This window comes from Manis javanica, chromosome 8, assembly GCF_040802235.1.
Source record: "Manis javanica isolate MJ-LG chromosome 8, MJ_LKY, whole genome shotgun sequence".
NCBI lineage: Eukaryota > Metazoa > Chordata > Mammalia > Pholidota > Manidae > Manis > Manis javanica.
Window position 1 is genome coordinate 121,676,510 of NC_133163.1, and position 22,938 is coordinate 121,699,447.

General features: G+C 50.4%; 1 long non-coding RNA gene across 1 annotated transcript; it reads right to left on the reverse strand.

The window, feature by feature from the left end:
- Window positions 1-14,381: 14,381 nt before the first annotated feature.
- LOC108390540 (uncharacterized) lies at window positions 14,382-21,481 on the reverse strand. Its single transcript, XR_012120793.1, has 3 exons — window positions 19,706-21,481; window positions 18,031-19,278; window positions 14,382-17,602 (listed from the first exon to the last, which is right to left on the reverse strand). It is a non-coding gene; the product is annotated as an uncharacterized lncRNA (long non-coding RNA).
- Window positions 21,482-22,938: the final 1,457 nt, after the last annotated feature.

Sequence of the window (22,938 nt, forward strand, 5' to 3'; positions counted from 1 at the left end):
GTAGCATTACTATTTCAATATGTAATCAACACAAAAATTATTGAGTTTTTTTTCCTTTTTTTTTTTGTACTATCTTCAAAACCAGTGTGTATTTTATAGTTTCAGCACATTACGATTGGGATGAGCCACATTTCAAGTGCTCAGTAGCCACCTGTGACTAGAGGATCCCCTCTGGGACAGTGTTAGTCGATCACTCATACTTGTTACCTTCTGATCCCCAGTCTCAAAATGTTTGTGTTGCCTGTCTGGCGTACAGGCTGGTGGTTTCCTGGGAATCCTGCAGCAGCAGCGGCCAAGGGTCTGATGAGCTTCAGGTCCCCTACCTCTGATTCTCCCAGCGAGGGGGCCCTGGGAACCTCCTGGGGAGCTGGAACCTGCTCACAGCTGGAAGGGCCACCAACTCCTGCCCAGGAAGCCCACATCCTACAGAGGCTGCCGTCTGGTACTCACCAGGAGCCCTCTTCAAGCCCACCCTCAGGGCACTCCACGCACCATACTGCACTCCAGAGAGCCTTGCCCTGGCCCACAGCCCCACCTGATGTCAATGGCCCTCTGCCCGGTGGGAGGATGGGTTTTGTACAGTTAGGGACGTTAATATTGAGATAGTGGAAAGAAGAGGGTGAAGAAAGAGGCCCAGGAAGGCAAGAGTCTTTGCAAAGGTCTGGACGGGGATCTGGGGGACAGGAGATGACAGGGAGCCAAAGGGAAAAGAAGAAAGGAGCAGCGGTGAGCGTGTGTGTGATGTGTGCTGAATGCCAGACTGGGCTAGGGGGGAGCCATGGAAGTTTCTGAGAAGGCACGGAAGTCTGGGTTTGAGGCACAGTAATCTGGAGCCCATGCAGAAAGGACTGGGGAGATGAGTTCAGGAGTAACCCCTCTGGGGTCATGAAAAATGCAGGCTTGTGACCTTCTGGGTTGGCCCAAGGGAGCTCAGCCTGGAATGAGGGCCTCTGTGCAGAGGTCTGCAGAGAAGGAAGTGGGCTGAAGGCTTTGAGATGGGTGACCCAGGAGGCCCCAGGCTCCCTCTGTGTTTCTGGGAGGGCCTGGCAGCTCCCACAGGGGGATTCCAGTACCTTCCAGAACTGTGATGGTCAGTTGGGTTTCGCTTCTCAGTCGCCTTGTATACTCCAGATTCCAGGGTCTCAGGGCTGAGCTGTGAGCCTGGTTCTGGCAAAACAGTGCATGTTCTCAGCCCACCAAGAACCTGCGCTGGGCTTTTGTGAGAATTTTAAAAGGTGTCCTCTGTGGTTGGACACAGATTCTTGGCAGACAGTGACTTCGTGACAAGCAAAAGGTGCCCAGCATAGCCGGATTTCAAGTCACCTTGCCCTTGGTGAGGCCCGGTGCAAACCTGCATGACCATACACAGCAGTCCCACATGGTTCCCAGCACTGAAGGGAAGCTCACAACGGTGATAAGTCAAACTTGAAAAATCACAGGCAGTCAGAGGTGAGACTGTCTCCCCTGCTTCCTCCCTCTCCCCTGGACCAGAGGCCTAGAGCTATGGGGGAGACGGGTGGGGGGCTGGACGTGGGGAGGCGCGGGTGGGCGTGACCTCACTGGGCGCAGGGAGTCGGAGCAGCAGGTACAGGCCCAGGTACAAAGCCTGCTTCATCTTGTCTCCTTGGAGCCAAGTGAGAACAGCCCTAGGAACGAGGCAAGAGAGACTAGAGTCCCGTTTTTAAAGAGACTGATGCCAAAAGAGGTTGAATGGCCTGCTCAACACGGCACAGCTAAGAAAATGCTGGGCAACAGCAAGCAAAGTCACAGGGCAGTGAGGAGGCACCAGGCAGACCTTGGGGGCATCCTGGCGCTGGCCTTGGGCATGCATTTCATTACTCTGAGTATCCACTTGCCTGTTCATTAAATGGAGAGAATAGCTAGAGCTCTTCCTGGGATTAAAGACACAAGTGCACATTAAGCACTTAGATTTACAGAAACTGGACTAAAACCCCAATTTCTTGCTCAGGGAGAGATGTGGACACGCCATGGAGTCCGAGATGTTAGAAAGTTGTCCAAGTTCCAGGCCCGCGCGCCAAAGGAAGAAAGCTCCACAGTGTGCCTTCCATGGCTGGAGGGTGCTGAGCTGTGCCCCCCAGGCACCCCTCAGGAGCAGGGCAGGTGTGGTTCCTCCCCATGAACCTCCAGGGCAGCCCTGTCCAGTGACTGTTCAGTGTGGGTAATGCACCAGGTTCTCCTGCTCCAACTTGTGTCCTCTCTGCTGGGCCTTGTGGAATATTCCAGAATCCACACAAGTTCACTCCCCTCTGTCCCCTTGGCATGCTCCCCTGCCCACAGGAGAGGGGCACTTCCCCAGAGCACCCCCCCAAGCCTTCATCACTGATCCAGCTTCCTCTGGCTGCTGGAATAAATCACCACCAACATGGCGGCTGAAAACAACACACATTCACTCTCTCACAGTTCTGGAGGCCAGAAGCCCACAAGCAGGGCTGCTTCTTCCAGAGGCTCTGAAGGGGAATCTGTTTTCTTTTCTGGCTTCTGGGGCCACCTGCACTCCTTGGCTGGAGGCGCTTCCACTGTCACGTCCCTCCCCTCTTTTTTTGACCGTCTCTCCTCCCTCTTATAAGGCCCCTTGGGATTACATTTGTGGCTCTCCTGAATAATCCAGGATACTTTCCCCATCTCAAGATCTCTAATCTAATCCCATCTGCCCCATTTGCCATATAAAGTGACATTTTCAGATTCTGAGGATTAGGATGTGGGTATCTGTTGGAGGACTATTAGCCTAGACACCGAGGATGCAGCCTTCTCCCCTTAAGCTGGAGCCCCAGGGGGTCACTCAGCTCCTTCCAAGCACCCTCCTTTTGACCCCTCCCCAACCGAGGCAGTCTGGTTCCATCACAGGATGATGCGAGGGGCTGGCTGTGGAGGCGGAGATCCCTAGCCTTAGGGATGTGTGATGACCGGCTACCAGGAAGGCTTAAGCAGGCCAGGAAGCCTTTGAAGTCCAGGAGTGCCTCGCCCTCTTTTCTCTGCCTCCAAATGTTCCTCATCATTCAAGGCTCAGCAGCCCCAGCACAGGCCAAACAGCTGTCCCCTCTCTGGCCTCCGCCAGGCTCACTGGCACCTCCACTGGTACATGCCCCAGCCTGCTGCATGCATGTGTCATTGCATGTTTGCAACTTCCTTACATTATGAAGATAGGCCTTTCTCATTTTCTTCCCTCATTTTGATGCCTAGCGTAGGGCCTGCTCCCCTGGAGAGGAGAGGCCTTGTCTGCTTCCAATCAATCAAATAAACATTTGCAGAACTGGGTCATGTCCAGCTAATGCACAACTCCCAAGAAAGCAAGCCGGAAGTGCAGCGTGTGGGCTCAGTGTCCCAGCTGTGCCGTCTGAATCAGTGCAGGCTGGGCACGCTGGGAGACCCCTTCCTACGTGCCCATCAGCTGGGGTCTGGCGACTGGCCCAGCAGCCTCCACCTGCTTGCTCTCCCTGCCTCTGAGCAACTGCCCAGTCTGCTCCCAGCTCACCTTTTCCCCAGCCCCAGGTACCTTCCAATAGTTCTCCCATTTTCCATACTTTTCAATATTGTTTATGCTCTCTGTATGGTCTTTCATGCTCCCCGTAAGTCAGCCCTCACTGGCTTGTGCCTCTTTATTCCCCTTGAAACCACTGTCCCCAGGGTCACCAGCCTCCATACTATCCAAAGCAAAGACTGACTCAAAAGACACTTGGCCGAGGCAGGCTTCTCTGCCACCTCCCACCCTGGTGGCCAGGCCCTAGGCTTCTTGGTCTCCCTTTATAGGAGCATTCTTTCACCAGGGACTGACCTTCTCCCTGCGTGGGGCAGACTGGAATGCCAGGGGCATTAATATGCCAGGAGCAAGCCTCAACCCACCAGGGATGAGAGCTGATGGATAAATACCCGTCTTCCGGGCCCTCGGCTGGGCAGTTCTGAGGCCCGTGCCACGCATCAGAGGGCCTACCCTGGGACCGGGCCCCAGCTGCCCACGGCAGCATCTGCTCTTTGACACACCATTCCTGACTTTCCCCTCCACCCTGTCTCACGGCTGCCCTCCCTCACCTGCTTCCTGAAACCACCATCCAAATAAAGAACTTCACCCAAACCCTTGTCAAAAGGCCTGTTTTCAGGGAAACCAAACTAAGGCAACAGATCGTATTACTCTCCTCATTACCTACCAGGAAAGGCCAGGCTCCTCGGCTCAGCCTTCGAGACCCTCCTTGATCCAGCCCAGGTCTGCCCTTTCTACTCCACCTCTCACCCTTCCAGCCTCAGAATCTGTGCTCTGGCAACACCGAGCTGCCCGTGGTCATCGTCCCACCCACAACAGCTCTGCTCCCCTCCACACACCAGCTCCTGCCCTCTGCCTGGAATGCCCCTCTATCCTCTCTGCCTCGGCTGCTTAGGCTCAGGGAGGCTGCAGCGGCTGCTCTGAGGCCAGCCCTGTGGGCAGTCCCCCGCCCAGGCCTTACAGGCAGAACGGGAGCCCCTTCCCTTGCCCAGTGGTGTGCTGAAGTCAGTTGTACTAACTAAAAAAAAAAAATTACACACTTTTCCCCAATGCAGTAACATCATGTTAATACTTGAAATTGGTCATGGGGCGGGGCGGCATTTACACCATGGGAACCGGCAGCTGCCCCACACCAGGGAGCTCTTTTCCTTCGGCTGAGGTCTTTCACTCCCCTTCCCCCACCCCCCAGTCTGTGGCCCCCAGACATGCTGAAGCCTGAGCGTGCTTGTGGGCTTACAGACTTTGCTCCAGGTCCCAGCTGGAGCCTCCCCACCAGACAGAGCAGAATCCAGTTGAGGGGAGGGGGTGGTCAAGTGGGTAGCATGGTGTCTAAATGGATGTTCTGGGGCCCTGCCAGGGTCTTTGTGCCTCCCCTCAAGACAGTGCAATCTGGAGGGAAGAAAGCTAGGCAAGCTCAGAAAACCTTGTCAGTTGAGGAAGCCCAGGCCCAGCAGGGGAAGTGCTGGCTCTCAGTCCCCACTAGTGGATGGGATGGGCCAGCCAAATCTCCTGGGATCCAGCTTAGTGGCCTCTCTGCTAGCCTAAGAGAGTCCCAGGAAGTTTTCTGTGCCACTTTCCATCTAGAAAAGCTTTGTTGTTATATATAACTCTCCACTGCCTTCTTGGGAAGCTGAGCTCTGGTCACTAGAGGCCCTCTGGGCTACCCACCTTGGAGGATACAGTTAGGCAAATTGGGGGGTGGGTCACCTAAGTGGGGAAAGGGGTGGAGACAGGCTGGAAAGAAATGTCACAAAAGCATTTCAAGTGTTGCTGTGGGCAGGCTGGGGCAGAACCACAGGCCTATGAGGAGGAGGCAGAAACTCACCTTTGTTTCTCTGGAAGCAGACCTCTTGGGAAGACCATGCTCAAGACACATTTAGAGCAAGTGCCTCGATTTCCCCTTGCAAGGAAGAAGAGGCTGTTCTGGCTCATGAGGAAGGGCATCTGAAGTCAAGTAAATCTACCGGACAGACCTAACCCCTAAAGGCATCCAGGACATCCTTGCAAAACTGAGGGGCTGTTCCTCAGACCTGAGTTGTGCCAAGTGTTGGTCTACAGAGCCCCAGCACCCCCAAACTGGGGTGGCTCACAGAAAAATGTCATATATGTAGAGAGGACACCCTCAGGCCTGGAAGAGTCTCCTCTGCAAGCCCTGTTCTTTGTCCTACCAGCCTGGTGATATGGTCAGGGCTTCCCTTCATAAAGAAACCCCAACCATCACGGGGAAGGCAGTCCAGCACCGAGAAGACAAGCAGTGACTCTACAGCATCTCACTACGCCGATGGACAGTGACTGCAGTGGGGTGGGGGGGACTCAGTAATATGGGTGAATGTAATAACCACAATGTTGCTCGTGTGAAACCTTCATAAGATTGTGTATCAATGATACCTTCATAAAAAAGAACAAAAAATGGGTGTTGAATAGATATTTTTTTTCCAAAGAAGACACAAACGACCAATAAGCAAGCAAAATGATGCTTAATATCTTCATATGGGAAATGTAAATCAAAATCACAATGAGATAGACTTCAAACCTACTAGAATGACTATAATTTAAAGAAAAAGGAAAACAAGTGTTGGCAAGAATGTGTACCCTTCTACGTTGCTGGTAGGAGTATGAAATGGGGCAGCCACTGGGGAAAACAGTTGAGCAGTTCAAACTTAAATTGTTATATGATTCAGCAATTACATTCCTACCCAAAACAACTGAAAATAGAGATTTAAACAGATACTATACACCATGTTCATTGTAGCATTACTCACAGTAGCCAAAAAGATGGAAACAACCCAAATGTCCATCAGCAAATGATGAACAGGTAAACAAAATGTGATATAATATGCAATGAAATATTATTCCACCATAAAAAGGAATCAAATTCTAACACTTGCGACAACATGAATGAACCCTGAAAACATTAAGCTAAGTGTAACAGGCCAGACAAAAAAGGACAAATGTTGTATGATTCCACTTATATGAAACAGGCAAGTTTATAGAGACAGAAAATAAATTAGATGTTACTGAGGACTGGATGAGGGTGGAATGGGAGTTATTGCTTAGTGAGTTTTCTTTTTGGGGTAATGAAAATTTGTAGAAATAGATGTATTGATAATTATACAACATTGTGAAAGTAATTAATGTCACTGAACTGTACACTTAAAGATTCTTAAAATGGCCAATTTTACGTATATTTTACCACAATAAAATGTTTTGCAGATTGATTAAAATCAGCTCAACTCTGGTTAAAAATGTATAATAAATTCTGAATAAGAGAAAAAAAAAAACAAAGAAAAGAAACCCCAACCAGCCATGGTTCCATGCAAAGCTGGCCACGGAGACCCGACTCTGGGTGAGAAGAACAAGAATCTGAGCCAGGCAGCAGCTGGGCACCTTGTGTTTTCCCTCCCTCCCCTTCTGTGCCCTCCCCCCAATCTGGGCCCTCACTCCCCATCAGCTACACTGCCCAATGCAACGGCCAGATATGACCCTTCAATTTCCCTTGGCTTCAAGAGCCCTGCCACAGATCGACCCTCACCTGTCACCTCTCAGCCCCCTCCCTCCAGCCATGAGCCAGCCGCTGCTCTGGAGCACTGTGTTGCTCTCGAGCCCGTTTTTGGTGGGGTCTCCTTGTGTGGAAAACATGAGTTTGAGAGGTCTAGTTTGGAAGTGAAACCAGCATGGACTTTGGAGTTAGAGAGACCAGGGTTTAAATCTTAGCTTCACCACTTCCTGGCAGTGTGACCTCAGGTAAGTTTCTTAACCTCTCTGAGCTTCACTATCATCTGCACAGTGGAGCTAATATTGCCCTGGCTCACAGGACTGTTGGGACAGTCAAGCAGGATAACAAGTGTAAGCTTCTGGCCAGGAGCTGGCACAGAGAGAGAGCTGGGTAACCGTCCATGCCTCTCCCTTTACACACAGTCATTCTTTGCCTGTCACGCTTGTGGGCTTGTCTGGAGAACAGGGCAAAGGCACAGTAGGACAGAACCTAAAACTATAATACCTGCCCAGAAAAAGGTCTTATTGAGATCTGTCACACCAGTAGCTAGTTGTAGACAGAGCATCTCTCCGTATTCCCTGACCATGGCCAGCCTCCTTGTGGGGCTGTCAGATGTGCTTCCTGGGAGAAGCAGACACACATGCACAGGGCATGTGCACACTCGTCAGCTCGGGGCGCAGGCACACAGACCACAGGCTGCTGAGGCAGGAGGCAGGGGCTGGGACCACGCAGCCCCACCCGCGCGCCCGCCTCCCTGCTCTCTTGGGGCCTGGGAGTGTGGAGAGGCTTTGGCGCCCTCTGCTGACGGTGATGCTGCCTGCAGCCCACGTCCCACCTAGAGAGAGCCCACCTGGCCAGCCCTGGGCGCTTGGGAAGCTTTCCCCTCTACGGTATAGGAAGAAGAAAAACCAGAAGGGAGGAGAGAGAAAGGAGCTGGGGACGGAGGGAGAAGGGAAGAGGCGGGGGGGGAACCTGGGGCCCTTCTGTTCTCAAAGCCAGCAGGAGGGAGGACCCAGCTATGCGGCCATTTCACTGACTGCAGCAGCACCTTACAGAATCCCTCCTCAGATGCACATACGATGCTCTGCAGACCTCACGGTGACACAGCCAGGCCGCAGGAAGTTTCTCAGGCTCTGGCTGTGATGCCTGAGAAGTAAGTCCACGTGACAGAACTATACCCCAGACCAGGAAGACTTTTCTATCTTCTCTGGAAAGGCCAAGACCCAGACCTTCAGTCTTGGAGGCAGGAAAGCTTGGCGGTAGAAAATATGGACTTGGGAGCCAGGCAGACCTGGGCAGAGTGCCAAACAGTCAAATGAACTTGGGTTCTAGCCCCTCTGGGCCTCTGCTCATCCTCCAAGTGGATGGAAATAATACAGTTTCTGTGAGGATTAAAAGAAAATTCATATAGAGCAAGCCCAGGGCCTGGCACATAGTAAGTGGACAATAAATGCCAGTTATTATGATTACTGTCATTTTCCTGGCCACGGGCTTCATGAGGAGTGAAGGGCACATGTCACCAGAACCTCTAAGCTTGCATGGCCCCTGCAGGAGTGGGGGTGGTGGGGTTGTCAGAGCCCCATCTTTCCAGAAGGCTAGTGCAGGCTGTCAGATTCCTGCCAGGAACACCAGTAGCAAGTGACACCAACTTCCTTCTCCTGGGATGGTCCTTCCCTGCTCCTCCAAGGAGCTGCCTGGGCCAGACTGACTGTCCAGGGTGTGCATCTGGCCTGACCCAGCCAGAGAGGCCCCCCTCCGGTATATTTAGACTGGGGGCCACTGAGAATCACTGCTCTATCAGAGCAGAACCTCCAAGTTACAGCACTTGGAGACTGTCAGCAGCCATATTTTCTGCCTTGTGGGCAAAACCAGTCTGCAGTAAGAGGAAAGAATGAGCAGGAAACAAAAATAAGGTGTGGAGAGGCGCTGTGGTTCACATCCAGAACTCCGGTTCCAGATGTCATTCATGCTCACCTGTGTCACCACCCCTCTTCCGGCTCAACTGTTGGGTGCTTAGATTCATGAGATGCTTCAGGCTCCTTACAGTGAATCCCCACTTCTGCTTAAGCTCATATTAGCTGGGCTTCTGTCACTCACAATCAAAAGGACAAAGATCTGCTCCTCGACCCCCTTGGTCCCCTGCTGATGGCCTCCTCTCTCCCTCTTTACCCACAGATGTGCCCATCCCACACTTTTGTACATTCCCTGACCCTAAAATTCCAAAGCTAGTACTTTTTTCCTTTTGCTTTTAAGAAAGACTTTTTTCAAGGGTGATGAGTCCATTGTAGAGCCTCAAGCTGTTGGGGGTATAAACAAGAAATGGTTTCCTAACAAGTTCCCCCTCCCCTAGCTGTACCCTGCTGAAATCCCCTTTCCTGCTGGGTGGTATTGCTTTTAATGACATTTTGGCCACATTGCACAACTCCTTACCATTTTCAGCTATTAGAACAGACTTGTTTCAGTAATCAAGATTCTTTCCTGCTCATCCCCAGTCATCTCCCACCTCTTCTGAGGCGCAGTGGCAGCCCCCAGTTGCACGTCACAGGGAGGGGGAATCCGACCCGAGACCTGTCCTCCCCTCTCTCTTCTAGGGATCTCTGGGACTGGGGGGTCAGGAGAGGGTGCGGAAGCAAATGTCGCAAGACCATCCTCTCCTGGGTGGATTGTCACTGCTTCTCTGGTTGCTCCCACCCATCCTGTGTTCCCAAGCTGACCCGTCTGGAGGGCCTGTGCATCCTTGAAGCCCCAGAGCAAGGCCCTCCTGGGGTACCGGCCTGCCGGCTTGAGCCCAGCTACCTCAAGCAGTGCTCACTCCTCGCCCAGCTGTCTGTCTCCTGTTTCCCTTTCCTGTACTTAGGCAGCTCAGAGGTATATCAGAGTGCACGGATTAAGCAGACCCCGCCTGGGGGGTGACGTGCTTGTCTCACCTTCCAAGAAATTCCCTGCGGCTTCACGGAGGCAAAGCACACCCTCATTCCCACAGAAGGGAGAGAGTAGCTGCTGCCACAAGCACCGTGCACCCCGCATGGCAATGACTCCCCCAACCCCTGCTCCTCTTGAATCCCCTGTGGGAGGCTGTAGGGGTGGATGAGAGAAGAGCCAGACCAGCCCCTGCGCCAGCCCTGGATGGTATAGGACCCTGGCCGCTCACTGGCAATTCTCTGAATGTAAGGACACAGGGTCCCTTGTGTCTTTCATACTCAGTTTTGGGTCCCAGCTGCATTCCAGAACAGGAGGAAAAGTCCCACACAGCATCGTGCTATGCTGGCACGGGGCTCCCCTCCCTCCCAGATCCCAGCTGAACTGGTCAAAGGAATGTAAAGGAAGGGAAAGCTCACAGAGGCCTGGAAGCCTGGGAAGGCACAGTCCCATGCCAGGAGAGCTGGGGATCCATGGGAAATGTGCGAGGTCCAGATAGGAGGGGGACGCCAAGGGCTGATGCACAACTCTGGTTTCCGAGAAAGCAAAACTTCTCTTGTGAGAAGCAGCTGAAATCCGGACAGCATTTGCCAACTGCCCCTGAATTTGGAGGGCACATGGGGACACGAGGCTTGTAGGGAATGCATCATTCGGAAGCGTGCTGCCCATCTGTTTGGAAGGGGCTGACATGGAGGCCCTGGGGAGCAGGTGGCTGCCTGTCCAAGTGGGTAACTGGGGGAAAGCTCCTCCCTGATGCCACATTTCTCCTTTCCCGATAGAGCAGGCACGCTCTTGGCATGTCTGTATCAATTTCCCAGAGGGGCAGCCTGGGCCCTGGTGCAGAGGCAAGGCTCCCACGGGGCGCGCCCCCAGCTGACTCCTACCCCTTTCCGCCAACTAGACCCCTGAGGTGGTAATGGCCCTTGGAAGTCTCTACAAAGAACAGCGCGCGCGCGCACACACCACACGCGCGCGCGCACACACACACACACACACACACACACACACACACACACACTAGACCCCTGAGGTGGTAATGGCCCTTGGAAGTCTCTACAAAGAACAGCGCGCGCGCGCACACACCACACACACACACACACACACACACACACACACCCTGCAGCCAGAGAGGCCAACAGGTCAACTCCAGAGATGAGTGTGGAGACAAATGTCACAGGCAATTTGTGTTCACAGCCACCTGGTTCCGTGACTTTGCATTAAGTAGTCCTCCAGCCTAAATATGACAGGACAATCGAAAATACATCCAGGTGGGTGGTGACCCAAAGAGAACCCACCTTTTCCCCTTTTGTTTTGGGGAAAATAATAAGATTTTGCAAAACACTCAACTTAAGGAGGAGTAAAATCCAACACATACCCACACATACCCCCCCACACATGTGAACGCAAACCCCACACATGCACCCACACATACCCCCTCACACACAAGCACACACACACACCTTCCTCCACACATGCACACATACCCCCTCACACATGCACACACACCCCATCACACATCCACATATACACCCTCACACACACACACAAACCCCCCACATGTACCCACACACCCCCTCACACACATACACACACATACACCCCTCCACACACACACCCACACATACCCCCTCACACATGCACACACATACCCCCTCACACATGCACACACACATATGTATACACATACCTCCCACACAAGCACACACACACCCTCACACACATGCACACACACACACCCTCACACATGCACACATACCCCTCACACACATCCACATACCCCCTCACACATGCACACACCCTCACACATGCACACATACCCCCCCCACACCCACACACAAAGCCCTTCACACATGCACGCACATACCCGCCCATACACATACACATATGCTGGCAAGCACACGGTCTTTGAGAAAATTCTGTATCAAGAAGGGAAAAGAACGTGTCCCTCAAAGGGCAGAGAAAAACAATTCCTTTGAAAAAGATGTAGCCCAGGAACATGAATAACTTCCATTAGCCTTGTACTCAATCCGTGTAATTAAAATGCAAACTCTAAGGAGAACTGAGAAACAAGACGGAGAGAATGACCCGAGAGGCAGGGGGGCATCAAAGGCGAGCCACACAAGAGGAAGAAAGGCCACAAAGAAAAGAAAGATGCAGTGGAAGAATTTACAGTTGCATTATGATGGCAAAGAATAGAATTGGAACTCCAGAAAACTGAGTCTGTAAATGTGGAGGACAGATACGAGTTGTCGGAGACTGCAGAGGGAAACCCCGAAGGGGTAAAGCAAAGGGGGGGAACAGGGCAGCCGCGGGGGCCCTCCGAAGAGACCCTGGCAGGTGAAACAGAAGCAAGAGTCAGAGGAGAAAGAAGATAAAGGCCGCCGATGAAAAGCCCCAGCCTCTTTAAGAAAAACCTCTTAAAAGCCCAACTTAATAAAGTTAAAAGGTTCTTTTTTCTCTAAGTCAAATTAATAAAAAGAAACAAATATTGGAAATACTGTGCAGGATTTTGTCCTTTGTGAGGGAATAAACTCTGGAATAATCCCATAAAGAAATTATCCTATAAAAGAAATTACCCTATAAGAAAGAATCCTATAGAGCAGCCATACAGAGGGGAAAATGGAGGAAACACCTATGACATTTCTGAAAATGTTTAGTTGGAAAAAGAGATTCCATGAAATGTTGGGAAGTGCTTAGGTTGGAGAAAAAAGCTTCGGTCATAAAACAAATTTGGGCAATGCTGACTGAAGCAAAAAACGACAAAATCCCAAGCTGAGGCTTTCTCAGGGCTTTTAAGTATCTGCATATCACTGAATTGGCAATATTACTAAGCACAGCTTTCCTAATTTATCTGATGACTTAACTGTTCTCCCAGCTCAATGGAATACACCTTGGGAACCCACTTTTCCTCAGAATTTGAGAGAATACAGTTGTGGCCTAAAATCTCAACAGTCTGCCAGGTGCACTCATGCATGGAGACAACAGAAAAAGACTTCCCTGCACGCCAGAACGTAGGACACATGCCATGCACAGCTCTGCCCTTCATGCGGGAGAATTACTCAGAGATGCACCCTTAGCAAGCAGGAAAGAAGGGAATATAAAATCAGTATGGGGGAGTCGTATAGTGACCTGAAAAGTGAATATTAAAAACCTGTTAGGCACATGATTACATATGTACCCATCAGGGGCCAGTCACCAGACAGAAACCACATCCTTCCTTGCCTAGTCCCGTGCCCTGGGGGGCTGCCCCCCTTAAGCTGCACTCATTCCCTGGCTCCCTGCCCCTCCAGCTTCTGGTTGGGTTCTGACAACAGGAGATTGCAGGATGGGGGGTGAGAAGGGCTGGTGTACCCTTCCTGCGCCCTCCCTAAAGTAGGTTGCTCTGTCTAGCAGTAGCAGTGACCCCACCTCAGCTCTTATATTGACCTGCTCCCCAAGGTTCCTGCTGTCTCTGGGCTCCAGTCACACTAGTTGCTCCCTCGTCCCTGCAGCCCTAGGGATGGTACTGGCTCCTGGCTATTGATAGTCTGGGGTGCCTCACCGTCCCGTTTGTCCCCTTCACCTTGCCCACACTTCTATACGTAGTCCCTTCATTAAAGTCTCTTTATTTAAACCAGCTTGAGTGAATGCTTCTTGCCAGGAGCCTGACTCACACACTTCTCAACTCTTTTTTGTAGAGCCAGAATAACTCTGATACTAAAACCTGACAAATGGCACAAAGACCAAATGAATGAATGAGTCATACACTAGTCTCATTTGTAAAAATGTAAAGTCCTAAGGAAAATGTAATCAGATTATGTTCAATATAAGTCCAACAATATATTAAAAGAATGCACCATGAGCAAACATTCCTGGAATGCATGGATGATCTTATATTAAAACTGCAGCAAACTGATTCACCGCAGCAATAGGTCAAAAGAGAAAAAGATCATTTTACATGCTGAACAGATGTTTGGTAAATGTCAACATCCATTCCTGATTGTCTTTTCAAAAGCTCTAGTGAACTGGAAATTGAAGTATACTTATTTCACATGATAAAAAAAATATTAACCCTCAAACCCAGAGCCAACACCAAAAAGAGAGAAATGCTTTAAGCATCTCATTAAATATGAGAACAAGACAAAAATTTCTGCTATCTTGTTATTCAGTGTTGTTCTAAAGATCTGAGCTAATGCAATTGGACAGAAAAAATATAAAAAGAGAACAAATCATAATTATTTGAGAATATGATGGTCTTCTTAGAAAAACTAGGAAAATACAAAATTATCAGAAGAGTTTAGTAAAGTGGCCAGTTACAAAATAACTACAGAAAAATTGGGATCTCTTCTACCTCTTAATAACCTATTAAAAACATGTTGCCCCCAAAAAAGAGATGCTGTAATAGCTATCTATTGCTGCATAATTAATTACCCCAATACTTGATAGTATGAAACAAAAACATTTATTATCTCATGGTTTCTGTGGATCAGGCATCAGGTGTGACTTAGCTGAGTTCTCTGTCTCTCACAAGGCTATAATTAAGTCGTTAGCCAAGGCTGTGGTCTCATCTGAAGGTTCAACTGGGGAAGCCCACTCACATGGTTATTGGCAGGATTTAGCTCCTCACAGGTTGCTGGGCTGAAGGGCTCAGGTCCTTGCTGCTTGTTTGCTGGAAGCCTCTTCAGCTCCTTGCTATGGGCCTTCTACACGGCAACTCACAACACGGCCACTGGTTTCATCAGAGCAGGCAAGTGAGAGAGCCAGAGAAAGACTGAAAGTACTAGCAAGACAGAAGTCACGGTCTCTTACAACCTGATCTCAGAAGTGACATCCCATCTCTTTTTGCCACATTCTATTATTAGAAACAAGTCATTAGGTCCAGCTTACATAAAGGAGAGGGGATTACACAAGTGAGTGACTACCAGGGGTTGTTGGGAGCCATTTCAGAAGCTGCCTACCACAAATGCCATTGTTGCATTTCATGAAAACAAGCACCAAATACATATATTCATCTATAAAATAAAACTTCACTGAAAAGCAACAATAAAAAAGACCTTAATAGTAGAAAGATATGCTATGTTCCTGGATAGAAACACTCAATGTTGCAAAGAAGTTGATTATCACTTCATTAATCTAGAGATTTAATCTAATTCCAATTCCCAAGGGATTTTTTGTTTTGTGTTTAACTTGGCCAAAAAAAAAAATCTAGAGTTCATCTAGCTGACAACAGCAAAGAATATTTTTAAAAAATAAAGGAGATTTGTCACAATTATTAAAATAGGGCAATACCAGTGTGTGAATGAGCTGATAGACCAATGGAACAGAAAAGAGAGACCAAACACACAAAAATATTCAGTATATGATAAGATGGCCTTCAGATCACTGGAAAATGATGAATTCATTCATAAATCATGTTGGGATTGTTGCTTAATTTGCTTTAAAATTAGGTCCTTAACTCTCACCACACATGAAGATAAAATAGGTTAAAGAGTTAAATTTAAAAGTGAGATGAAATCATAAAATCATGGCAGAAATTTTAATTGAAAATGCATGTATTCTTGGTAAGGCTAAGGTCACACAGCAATAAAGTCTGAGATCATAAAGGAAAAGTTAACAATTTGACAGCTGAAAAACGAAGCACTTTGGAACATCAGGAGAGTATAAAAAATATTGATGCCAATGAGAAACTTTAAAAATTAGTTTCACATGTGACAAACAGTGATATAGGAAAAGGTGCTAAACATATTCTGTCTTATAAATCAATACTGAACAGGTGAAGATTACAATAGAAAATAGTCAAAGAATATAAACAGGAAATTTACCATTCATGTATTTATTCAAAAAATATTTACTGAGTACCTCTTATGTGCCAGACACAATTCTAGGTATGTGGGACAGCGGTGACAAGACAAAGGTGCCCTCATGGAGGGGAGAGACAAAAACAAATAAGCAGTTCTTGTGGGGAGAGACAAGAAACAAATTATGTGGTATTTTAGCAGGTGAAAGTACTCTTTGGCTAAAGAAAGGAGTGTAGTAAGGAGATCAAGAGTGGGGGGCCGGAAGGCGGTGTGTATGTGCACAGGAGCGTGGTCTGTGTTGAGAAGGTGCATTGAAGCAAAACCTTGAACAGGGTCAGGTTACTAGCTGTGCAGAGCTTGGGAAATAGCCACGGTGTGCTGGGGGGGCAGGGGGAGGCCAGGGGGCCCAGTGCAGGGAGCAGAAGGGACTAATTGGTGAGGACCCCAGGGGGCTATTAAGAGGGCTTTGGCTTTTATCCCCAGTTAGGCTGGGAACCATTGCTGGGTGTTAAGCAGACGAGTGGAATTTTGACTTTTGTCTTAAAAGGATCATCCTGGCCACTGTTGCAGCATAGACTTCTTATGTATAAAAGTAGGAGGAAAACCTTCAGATGTCAACGTGCACAAGACAAAATGCTCTCACAGGTATCAAAGAAATGCAACTAAGAAATGTATTAACATGTTTTTAATCTATCCAATGTTTAATGCTCTTTTAAGAAGATAGTACCTGGTGTTGACAAGGGCATGGTGCTTCAGGCAGGTAAACGGAGACCACTTTCTGGGGGCAGCTGGGTAACTTGTGCCAAAACCTTAGCCATATTCAAACCCTTTCACGAGAAATCCAGCTTCCAGTAAGTTAATCTAAGGACTAATCATGTTGATGCTTATTGAGTGCTTGCACACACCAGCCTCTGTACTAAACACACCCCAAGTGTCCCCTCATTGAAGTCCTTATCATTGTTCCCATTTTACAGAAAGAGAAAAGGCACAGTGAATCACACAGCTCACAAATGAGGGCTGGAACCAACCCAGACACACCGAGACTAATACATACGGGCAGCAGACGTCAAGGTTTATGTTTAAGCATGCTTATTACAGCATTATTTACAAGAGCTAGGAAAGTAAAATGAAACAAAAAAGGGTTATTAAATAAATTATGATTTATCCATATAATTCAGTCATTAAAAATCCTGTTGAGGAAAAATCATTTCCAGTGTAGCCAGTGCTGATACATGCAGAACGTCAGGAGCTTCCCAGAAGAAGTTACCTGCTGCGGCGATGTGCCATTTCCTTGTCCAGGTGGTAGTTCACAGATGCGTTCACTTTGGGATCATTCATCAAGCTCTATACCTTGTGTACTTTTCTCTGTGTATGTTATAGTTAAGTTGTTTTAAGTTACTTTAAAAAATTCAAGTTGCCAGGTACTTCTCCTCCTAGGGGAACACCAGAAAGTCTGTGGAGCATGTCTTCTTGGTCAGAGAATTGTCGCTGGGGACCCTCTGGGTTATATAGACATAAGTCTGGTAGCCACCAGCTGCTCAGTGGGGAGTCTACTACCCACCTTTTGTGGTCAGAGAAAGTCTGGTCTTTCCAACACCACAGAGAGGAAGTGGCTGGCCTCCTGGCCAGACAACAGTTCAGGCAGCTCCCACCACTCCACCTTGCATCTCAACCAGCAGGTCAAGGTGCCCCAACTTAGGTCTGAGTTCCTCCTGCCAGAGTGAAACTGAAGGTCTGACTGTAGGCTCAGAATCCACATCCAGTCCTTAGGGTGAGAAGATTTTAATAGGGGAGGGACTGTGGCTGAAGCCCTGCCTGAGCCAGCCCCCCAGTGGCCCAAACGCAAGGCATCTAGAGGTTACAAAGTGACCACCTTCTTGTCTGGCAGAGGAGTACCTGCGATCAATGCGAATTCTGAAAAGAGAAGTCAGTCCTGACAGTTACCCTGACCAGAAAAATGTTTATCAAATATTATCACACAAACAAAGCAGGTTGTAAAACAACATATGCAATATGATCTCAGTTGCCTTTTTTTAAATGAGGGTTTTTCTGGAATAATAATAATGATTTTCTCCAAATTACAGAATTAGGTATTTTTTTCTTAATCATTCTACATTCTTAATTTTCTATAACTGATGTATTTCTTTTGTAATCTGAAATATAAAGCTATTTTAAAAAATTTAAGGGAGAGATCACTAATGTCTTGTCTCCACTCCTCTTTCACCACCCTGAGGCCCCTTCTCCTTCCAGACCCCAGGTCAGCAAAACTGAGGACTCCTGGGGGCAGGGGGGGGCATCACATATACTAAAGTATAGGAAATACCATCAGTAAAGAACCTTACTTTGTCCCGTCCTGTGGCATACAGTAGAAGCTTGATCCATACCCTGGACCATCATCTCATCTCATCCAGAACTGCCTTCAGAGCAACACCTTTTGGGTAGAATCCCAGTGTCCTGAGGCAGCCCACACAGGAACAGCTGTCAGCACTGGCCGCAGGGCCTGCCCCTTCCATTGCCCACCTCTGCCCTCACCCCAGACCACCTGCCCTTCTACAGCTCCATTGCCTTCCACACCAGAAGGAAATAGACAATGCATGCACTCCACAAAGCAGAAAGCTAGCCACCTCACATGAGCACGACAGCGATAGGGTCACAGATGGACAGGGATGGATGGATGGACAGATGGATGGACATCAAGACTGGGATAAATAGAAATGTCTGTCAAAGGTCACAGAGAGCACATCCTCACCTGCACTCAGGATTTGTCGCTCTGTTCTAGCCTAGTCACTTGTGTTACCCTCACTAGACTAAGAGTCCTTTGGGGACCAGACAGGGGAGGCTTCTGTCTGTAACCCCCCAGCCAGCACAGGGCCTGGCATTCACCAAAGCACCCAGGGAACATGCTGCCTGAATGAGCAAGTGTACAAATGAAGGCATAATTGGGAGAAGCATCAGCAGACAGAGACAGAAGGAGTGCGTAAGAGATGTAGGACCAGAGAACACAGAGGGCAGAGACTGTGAGCCACAGGAGGGAGACGGGCAGAGAAGGATGAATGAATGAATGAATGAATGAGCAGATGGGGGCTACTAATAGAAAAAACAAAAAAGCTTGGGAGACTCAAATGAAAGTTAAAGATACTAGTTAAAGAGGCAGGAAAAGGAAAGCAGAGAAACAAAGACAGGAGTTTCCCTTAGCCTTGCCAGGTGATTGGAGCCCCTGGGTTTCTGACTCAGTTTCCCTGACACTTCTCCGGGGTTTTCCAGGCTGTAGCCCGAGACTGGCACTCTGCTAGGTCTTGCTGGCTCTCTTCCGGGCAGGGAACTGTTACCTCCTTCTCCCCACTGCATGTTGGCAGAAGTCCACCTCCTGACCTTGACAGAAGGGGCTTCCCACCCAGCAGGCCCAACAACTTGGGCAAAATCCCCCCACCAAGGAAGGCCCCCAAGGCCACCAAGAATGAGATCCCCCGCCTCCTTCCGGGTACAATGATCCTCCCTGCCTCTACCGGATCTGGGCCCTGCGTTGGAGACAGTAGGGGTGGGAACAGGGAATGTTACCATTCAGCAGGCCCCACTGCTGCCAACTGCCGCTAGAGAGGGGGAGAGAAAAAGAAGGGGAGAAGCTGGCAGGCGTGGTGGCTAAGGGAGTTTGAGGACTCTTCCTGCCTCCACGCGGCCTTTGCCTCAATGCCCAGGCTGTTCTATCAGCTTTGGTATTTCCAATTCCTCAGGGAACCATGGGGAGGGGGCCCAGAGAGCTGAGAGGGAAACAGAGTGGGTGGTGCCAGAGCCGCCGGGTTCCCCTGGGTCCTAGAGAAGGGTGGGTTCCTTCCCTCCCCCACCCCCCACCACATCTGTCCCTTCAAAAGGCTCTGACCTCCCCTCCCCCTCCCTTTAGGGCTTCTTGGGAGTTCCAGCCCTGAAGAGACACTTCCAAACCAAAGCGCCCCAGCCTCTCCACGGGCCCCTCCACGGCTGCTGTGGCTCTGGGGACTTGAGCCCCCCTGCCTCCCTCACCATTGCGCCAGCTGTGGCTGCTGGGAAAGGGTGAGCACAAAGCCCAGCTGGCAGCGGTCACTCGGTGGTCCTCTCCCTGCACGGCCAGCGTGTTCTGTGCCAGCTTGCCAGGCCTCCTCACTCAGCACCTCCGCCAGCCCGCTTTCCAGGGGCAGAGGCTGGGGCTGCACAGGCCAGTGCTGGTTGGGCTGGGACTTCCTCTCCCAGTTGAGTAAAAATCCTATCGGCGGCTTTCCTGAGCTGCCCACCCAGGTGCTGGGCCTGGGCTTAGCAGCCAGTGATCACGTGGAGGAGGAAACAGACGGCAGGGGCCTGCCTCAACCCTTCCCGCAACCGCAGAAGCATTCTGACCCGCAGTGGGCCTCCTGGTCCTTCCTCTGCGGAGCAGTGTGACAGCCCACAGTCCTGTCCCTTCACGGTCCTCAAACCCTCTGCGGATCAGGCCTGACGCCTCCTTACTTCCCCCGCGATTTTCCAGGGTCTGGTGTTCCCTTAGCAGCAACAGAGCAGCCCAGCTCAAAGTTAAACACAGTAGGTGCTTAATGAAGTCATGCACTAACACCAAACTCTTACAGTCCTATATCACTGGCCCTCCATGGCCCCCTGAGACTGGTTCCTAGTGTCAGGGACTGGCAACAAGCCTCAACCACATGGCTGGGTCTTAAAAATGTGGGTGTGAATCCCAGCCCACAGGGAGACAGGGCCTGGAGACGCCCCCTCACCTACAGACAGCTCGGGCCAGCCCAGCCTGTGACTCAAAGCCCCTCGGGACTCCTGGGCAGCCTGCCCAAGTATCTCAGGCTCGGCTCCTCAAGCACCAACTAAAGGGTGCCAAGATACCTGGAGCTGCTGAGACAAAGCCTTGTTCCATGTGCGTGGAGAGGGGAACTGGGCAGCCTCACCTGGGCTCATACAGCTGCTAGGCCCTGTCTGCCACTGTGAGACCCAGATTGGAAGGGAGAAAGAGGTCAGGGAGGAAAAGGAGAGGGGAGGCGAGGACAGGCCTCAGAGGGGGTGGGGAGAGGGGCTTAGCCCCACATAGGGTTCACCCGGGGCAAGGAAGAGTGGGGAAGACAGACAAAAATGGGGCTGGGACAAAGAAAATGGGGGGGGAAGGGGAGGACCCTTGGCAGATAAACCCCTCCCTTCTCTCACCAATCCAGAGGAAAGAAAGAAAATAGCAGCCAAATGGCTGGCACTGTACTGGGTACTATTCATAATCCTCTCATTTCTTCCTCCCAAATACAACGTGAGAATGGTAGTATTAGCCTGAAGTCACAGGTGAAGACTTTGAAGCTCTGAGAGCTTAATGGGCTTCCTTGGGGGTAACTAGGGGCTGGGTCAGGGCCCCAGCTCAGTCGTCCTGGGGCCCTACGTCTCTAGTCTCAGCCAAGATGGCTGGCAGGGACACAGCCTTGGCCCAGGGAGCCCGTGCAGAGGCCCGAGCTATGTTCAGCACAGAGTTTACTCAAACAGAATCTAATAGGAAACTAGGCCCCTCTGACTCACTCTGATTCGACCTTATTAAGAAAAGAGAAAGAGGAGCAGAGGCCAGCGTGGGTAGGGTTTCATGCCAAGGGCTGGCTCCAAGGCAGAGGGCGGCTGAGCATCAGGGCTTGTGCCCTGGTCTCTCCACAGCTCGAAAGCCCTGAGGTAGCCCTGCTTGAGAAGAGGGGTCCTGCCCTCTCCACTCTAGGCCAGTGGGGCTCCCCGACCTCGCAGCCATCCCCCATCCTCCCTCCCTCTCTACTCTTCCCTTCCCCTCCCCTCCGCCACCGCCGGGGTACCCTGAGGTCTGTTTCCACTTCTCATCCTCCTCTCCTGGCTCTGCTGCCCATCTGGCTGGTTGGGAGGGCCCTGCAGGACCCCAGAGATTCCAAGCAGCTGAGGCCAGCACTGCGGGGGGCAGGCAGGAGGGAGGGAGGGCTTAACCCTCCAGGTCCCAGCCCTCAGTGAGCCCGGCTCGGCATCTGGCTTGGTGTCCTGAGCCAAACTGGTCACTCCTTGCAGGGGTCCTGCCTGGGATCTGAGACCCTACCCCACACAGGAAAGCTGGGCTGAGAGGCCCATGTTGAAGGGTTACTGGCTGGATTCTGAGGACAGACAAACGCCCCGAGTCACCTCATCCTGAAGCATGGTGTGATGGGTGAACAAACGCTGGCAGCCAAGGATGAGGGCGCAGGCGTCCAGAGGCCCTGAGAAAGCCCACTTCGGCCGTCTCCTTCCAAAGTGGGCTCCAGCAGTTTGCAAAGTAGAAAGGGAATCTGCAGGGGCCACACTAAGGCCAGGTTCTTCCTACCTGGTACATAAGCACAGGAGGGAAATTTTTGCTCTCCTGTCATAAGGGCAGGTTGGAGAAGGCAGGCCAGGGGAGGCATTCAGAATGTGAGTTCTTGGACTCTAAAGTGTTCACACTTCTGGGACTCCTCTTATCTCTGCTGTTCCCAGAGAAAACAGAGAACCTCCCAAAGCACTCTTGGGGACCATCTGGTCTAATCCTCCATTGATCAGATGTGGCAACTGGATCAGAGTAGGGAAGGGAGTTGCCCAAGATCACCCAGCAACTTAAACACAGCGACAAAACTAGTCCCAGTTCTGGATGCCCCTTTCTGCTGTTCTATGCTTACAGCACATAATGCCTCACAGTGACTCCTATCCTATATTAATGACAGCCGCTGGATTGCATTTTATTCACCTGCACACGCAGGTTATTTCCAGGCTATGTTCACTCAAGAGATGTAGGATGGAAACCATACGTGATGTGTGAGAAGTTGATCTCTCCTGTGGTTCTTTCAGCACGGGGCAAACCCCCATTCTACAGACTTGGGAGAGTAAAGCTCAGAGGTGCATCGTGAGGGAAGAAATTGAAGCCAGCCCTTTTGTACTCGGGCCAAGGAACTGAGGTACACCTGGGGCCCAGAATTAGGAGGTGGTTCTGCTGGGGTTCAGTATTTCCTTAAAGGAGGCCCACCTGCAAGGAGGGTGTCTCTAAGCACTGTCTTTGGGGAATGGGAGCCCAGGGGGTCCTGGGAAGAAGCTGGAGTTGACAGGAGTCAGGGGCTCATTCAAGTCCAAACAAGTTAGGTGAAATCAGGGATGCTGGATCTAAAGCAGAAATGACCAGAGTGGTTCTGAGACCCCAGCCCTGCTCCACCTGACACAGCCCGGTTTACTAGGCCTGAACTCCCCGCTTCATTCCCTTCCTTAGAGGCAGGTCTGAGGCTTGGCTGGGA